This window comes from Haplochromis burtoni, unplaced genomic scaffold (genome assembly GCF_018398535.1).
Source record: "Haplochromis burtoni strain Fernald_Lab_line unplaced genomic scaffold, NCSU_Asbu1 Contig_108, whole genome shotgun sequence".
Lineage (NCBI taxonomy): Eukaryota > Metazoa > Chordata > Actinopteri > Cichliformes > Cichlidae > Haplochromis > Haplochromis burtoni.
In genome coordinates this window covers 722,261-728,791 of record NW_024582469.1, presented here as the reverse complement: position 1 = coordinate 728,791, position 6,531 = coordinate 722,261, and positions in this window count along the sequence as shown.

The following is a 6,531-nucleotide window of genomic DNA, read 5'->3' as shown; positions in this document are numbered from 1 at the left end:
TTTTGAGGTGGGTATCAATGGTTTTTTTTTAAGTCTTTAAAAAAAACAACTAAAAATTACACTTTACAAAATGTAAAATTAACCTTCATATAACCACTGAAAACCAAAACTGCTCCACAAACATCTACAGTATCTTATCACAGCTTCATCTTAACCCAACTAGTCATGTGATTGCCTGGACTGGGCCACAGAAGAGCTTCAAATCCAGCAGAAGGACCGATATTTTCTCGTCTGTGTTCAGAGGAGGAACAAGAAGGTCAATGCCACTACAAAATTATTCACGTGCATGTTTCTAAGCAAACTGTCTGAAATCGACTTCATCATGACAGCATGAGGTCTCAGTGTCCTTTAGTCTGGAACTGTACACACAGACCAGTGCTGTGTAACTCAACTGGCATTTGCCAAAGAACACCAGAACCGGCATGTCTGCCGCTGGGGTCCTGCTCTCTCTTCGGACGAGAGCAGGTTCACAATGAGCACATGTGAGAGATGCGAGTCTGGAGACATCTTGGCAAATGTTATACTGCCAGCAACATTATGCATTAGATGTTGTTTTTGATTCAGGTTGGCGTCGGATTCATGCATGACTGCAGCGCACTGAAGTGTATTGTAGAGCTGTGACAATCTTCCTCCCTGCTGTGCTGTGCAAAGGAGCAGCAACCAGTCCTGCTCCTCGGTTCATGCCTTCCTTTGGCCCTGTCCAGCTCTCCTCATGTAACGGCACAGCTCCTGGTATCCTCTTCACTCTTCTGAAACTGGAACAGCAAACTTTCTTGCAACAGCATATAAGGATGTACAATCTTCCTAACTGGACAGATTGATATCCCTGAAGTTTAGCTGGCTTTGTGTTATAGTGTGATTATCAAGTGTTCTATTAATTTGTGTGGCAGTGTATTTTCAGACACATTTAACCCATTCACTCAGTGAGTGCCCAAGGAGCAGTGTGTACGGTACCTCAGGGTAGCCATTCAGTGGATTTGAACCCCCGACCTTCTGATCATGGGCCACCACTCTACCTGAGCCATCCCTGCCCCAATGCTTAAAATAACAAATATACTATGGTCATGAAATTTAAAATTAACTGATTTTGAGCAGGCATTGGCAAAGTATTTTATGTTTCTTTATGGAAAAAAATGTTTTGTTTTGTTTTTGTTTTTTAAAAAGAAGGAAACTCTCCTGAACTACCACAGCACTATATACACATTAACATACATTACATTTAAAGATACCATTTAGAGCAATGAATGACAGTGCAGTTTAAAAGTTCAACTTTTAAGAAAGAAGTTGACTGAAGCCTTAACTCATAGCTATCATTTAAACCTGTGATTAATACTATTGCTCCCAGGTTTACTGTTCTCCTGCTGTAAAGCTCCAAGGACTGGAAGATAGACTCGCCACCCCAACCCTTCTACAATTTATAAACCCACTCCATGGTCTATTCAGTCCCAGTGTTCACCCTTGGTATAGATTAAAGTGGACACTGATAAAATAGTTCAATCATGGCAGTGTTGCCTGGTAGGGATCACATCTAATTACTCTAACTCTGACCTCTGCAGCACCATTGTTTGACCACCTCAGAACTACTCTTTGGATTTCACCTTTGCTATTAACCAACAGAGTGGCAGCAATTTCACTTTATTACTTCAGTTTTGTTTTTTGTTGTTGTTTTTGTTGTGCTCAAATGTCAGGGTGAGCCTGACTTTTTACAGTAAACACTCCTTGGTATCGGTTATTTTGTGATGCTTCTCTTCACATCTTTGTGCAGGGGCGAAGATAAGCACTAGTCATCCAGACTCTTGATTGAACACTTAAGTCAAAACCTTAAGCTCTACTAAGATACTGATAAAGAAAATGGAGTGGAGATAATATAGTACAGATGGTTATGACCTTTGAATGTCCAGGCTAGAGGACAGGCCCATCGCTCTGTTTTATTCTTGGTATGATTTTGCTTAAATCATAATCGGGATTAGCTTTAGCATGTGATATATTTAACACTTGAAACAGCCAGCAAACTACAGGCTATACTAACTTTAGATAAGAAAATGGATGCTACTGCAAAAATAATAGTCACACCTGATCCAAATGTGCAAATTTACTCCAACCTCACACTAAGAAAAAGTCAACGTGAGGTCACTCAGCTCCTATGAAGTTCTCCATTTTCCATAAAGCTCGATAAAAGGTTCACTTCAGCATGGTTAAAGATTGGACTTATCATGTGATATATTGGTGTGTAGATCGTATAACTAATAAAATGCAATAGTTGCTTAGCAGAGCGTGGTGGAGCACTACATTGGCTCTTTCCTTCTTTTATCTCTTTGATGCCGAGATGAAATCTATAGCCAGTAAGATGAGAGATGATTCTGTGATTAAACTATGATTTTATGTTGCTTATGTTGGGAGAAAGATGTTTAGAGGATTCAGTATTAAATCTCTTAGTGATGAAATTGTCTCACTGTTTGAGCAACAGTAAGTGTAAAACTGTGGAAAGTCATGCTGCCTGACCAGGAGTTCAGCACCACGGAGAGCACCGTCTCCACAGAGGGCAGCCTGGGGTGAAAACTGGAGAGTATGAGACCAGCTGTTCTCAATCAAAGTAATGAGTCTCCCACATCAGAGTTTGACCCGGACTAATTTTAAATTACTAAAAGTCCATCCATTTTCCCATGACCAATTCAGAATCTGTAGGCCGTCATCCTATTCGGACATTTTCTAAGGTAATGTATCTCCAACTTCTTAAAAAACCTTAATATTGCATAGTGGCTTTGCAGTTGTTCCTTATTCCGGCAGGTTCTGTTAAAAAGAAAGATTTGAATGATATTCTCTGAAAGTTCATTCCTGACAATAATTATTATACGTGTTTCAAAAGGGAGACATATTGTACTTTGAATGCAGTATTGCATATAGCAGCTACCTCAGAGACCTTGACTCCGTCCTTCATGATAAGGGGTATCCAGCCAGCTGGTGGCTCATCATTACAGACACATGATACCTCAAATGATTGTAGCTCAGTGGAGCGTGTGCTCTGAAGCTCTCTGGTACAAGGCAGCCAAGTCACAGCTGATATATCTATCACAGCAGACTTTGGGGAGTAGTTGTATTAACATCCTCCTCAAAGCAAACGTGAGATACAAACATAGCTACCACCCATATTACTCTTTAGCAGAACAGAAAATAGGTTACAGTTTAGAAAATAAATTGACAAATTTACACCTAGAAAGCCATTTCTGTCTATTTCTGTATGTTTGGACTATAATAGAAATTATTTTTAGAAGATAAAAAAAAAACAAAAAAAACATCACAGTTATAAATGAGACTGCAATTTTATTGATTCAAGTTGAGTTATTGTTTGATTTAAATGTTATATAGCACTGTATGGAAGCAGATCACTAGAAATACATCAATAAAGCTTAAGCTGACAATGAGTGCCACCTGAGTGTAGTAGCAACATCAATTAAAGCTTAAGGAGCCACTGAGATGTACACCCAATGACTCGGTTGAAATGTTTTAAAGCCTGATAGATGTGAGTGTGTGTACAGAAAGATGAACATGTTACTGTTTGCCAATAATACACATAAATAACTTGTATGTGCTGTGTGGAACACATTTATTGGCTTTCTTCATTAAAACCAACATACATTAACCTCTTGAAGTTTCCAGTCACCCCACAATTCAAAGTTGAGTCAAAACCTTTAGCTCTGCTAAGATACTGATAAAGAACAAACAGTTCCAATATTTTATTTAAATTTTTCCAGCATAGAAAACCCCCATCAACGAACAATAGGACAAGAAATAGCACAATAATAATAATCAATAGAGAAAGACAAAAAAAGAAAGAAAACATTAAAATTAGAAACTACCAGTATCCATAATAAATTAATGTCATGAATATGTAATAAACAGGGAAATTGTAGTGCCCGGTACATGTTTATACAACGTGAGCTTTCTCAAGGTGAAAAATGGAGTCCAGGATTTTGAGAAAACATTTGCTGCAGGTGTTTGCAGGTATCGAACTTTTTCCAATTGAATGACTGATAACATGTCATTGAGCCAGACACTGAAGGAGGGAGGAACAGCGGACTTCCATTCCTTTAGAATAAGTCTTTTCACAATCATCATTCCGAGATCAATTGGCACCCGCACAGTGATAAAGAACAAATAGTTGAGATAATATAGTGCAGATGGTTACAACCTTGTGTCCAGGCTGAGGACAGACCTATCCCTCTGTTTTATTCTTGGTATGATTTCATGGCTTAAATCATAATCAGGATTTGCTCTGGTATGTGACATTAACTCTTGAAATGACCGGCAAACTCTAGGTTTTAGTTTAACTTGGTGACATGTTTTATTGTTTTAGTGAAATCCTATCACAGCTGATCAGGGTCTAAGATGACATCTTGAAATGTCATGTTTTGTGTCATCCAAACAAAAGACAATTTTCAGTGTTTGAAAACTGAGAAAATCATTAAACCCTCACATTAGAACCAGACAATGGATGTTATTTCAAAAGTAATCAACTCAATACTATATTGTCAAAGCTGTCTCACACCTCAAATGCATCACAGAGAAAGCATTCATCATCAACAAAACAACAACAACTTTTATAAAGGAATTAATCATGTTTTCATTTAAGACTGATGTAGCACATAGCTCACCCTAATGCAATTTTGCCAGACAACTAAACAATTAGCTCAGCCACTAAAAGAAATTAATAACTGATACATGCAAAGCCAATATAAAAGTATAAAGTGCAATATCAAATTCAAATAAGACAACTACAAGCAAGACTTGGATACATGGCAACTGTTCAAATCAGAGCCTAGTCAATACATTTTGTATTATTTACATATTTTACATTGGTATCAGTATTGACATCTGTATTTATAACAACCAAGAAATGAAAATTAAAAAGAGAAATTACCTTCAACCTTGTTTAAGTGTTGCTATTGCATAGATTGTTGTGTAATCCACAACTTGGGGGATCTGTGTCTGAAAGGGGGAAAGAGAAAAAATAAATAAATAAAAATAGGCTGATATGTAGGATTTTGAAATCACCAAATTGGTATCCGTTTTAGCAATCCTATATCAATGAGGCCGCAGTTCATAACCTCACATTTATATACCCATAAACAGCAAAGTTTTACTTATCCATGGTCCGAAAGTTTGCCACAGTCCCAAATGAGAAAGTTTTAACATATTTATCCAATATTTTGTCCCGAAGCAACATAAGAGTGTCTTTGGCAGTGAAAAAATACCTGCAAATGCTGCACAGCCAGCAGCAGGCTGTTTTCCGTTTGTACACTAGCAAATTAGCGGCTAACAGCTACTAACATGATAACAGTTTAATTAGCCTCTGTGCTGCAGGTGTGTTAGTCATGTGACATTCTTGCATAACTAAAAGTCAGTCAACATGACCAACAGACTGGGAAAAATGCCCACCTAAGTGCAGAAGAAGATGAAGTATTTCTGACAGCAAACATATCTTCCAGCTGGCAAACAAAGTTGGCAAGCTAACACTGCCCACTTCCTTGTGCCAAAGTGGCTGATGCTAAAGCGAACTTGGAAAGGTCCTGTGGATAGTTATGAGGAGCTAAGCTTCACCACAAAGTGGGCTATTAGTTGTATTATTAAGAAAATGTTAACTGAACAGCTAACTACATGACATGTAAAAAAAAAAATCAACCCTGTAACTCAACAAATTTCCTGTTTATTTGTTTACATGTATTCGGTCACCACTGCTGCCTAAATAAAATTTAACTTGTGTGTGATAAGATATTCTTTGAACAAAAGGAAAGAGGAAATTAAGAGAAGTGTAAATCTTTGAGTGAATGATGAATTGTGTGACATAATCACGAGTTTATGTCATTAGTAGGCTAAATATAATGCAGTCAACTTCATACGTGAGAATGGACAGCAAATTATTATTTACACTGTACCAGGGCAAATGCCTGAAGACCTCTATATTGCTTCATTAACTGGACAAATTGTTGCAATAAATAATAGCATGCCTCTGTGCTGTGGAGAAGCTTTGAATAAGTTTTATTTTGCATATTAAATAAAAACGTTAAAATATGTGCGTCTCAGCAGTGTAAATGATATATAGCCCAGGGCTTTCCTGGTGATTTCTATTACTTTAATACTCATTACCCTCCTTTATCCATTATATTTAAAGCACACTTACATTAATATCTCCTGAGGTTTAAGCCTTGTCAGTTTGATTTACACTGGCACTGGTATCCAAAAGGGGGAGGGAAAAAAGAAAAAAGAACAGGATTATACTGGTACATTTTTTGGCAGATTTGTCTCCTGACACACCCCCATGAATTAGATTGCTGAAAGTGACAGATTAAGTACTCTCTCTTGTTAAGACCGGAGATGAACCGAGAAAAACACAAATAAAAATATATACTTTTCAATCATATGTGGATCAGGAAACTCACAAGTCTTAATTTCTGCAGTGACCAACATTCGGCCCTGGGGAAGTCAGGGGAGTCGTGTGTCTGCAAAACTAGCAGAGGATAGCTTCAAATGATA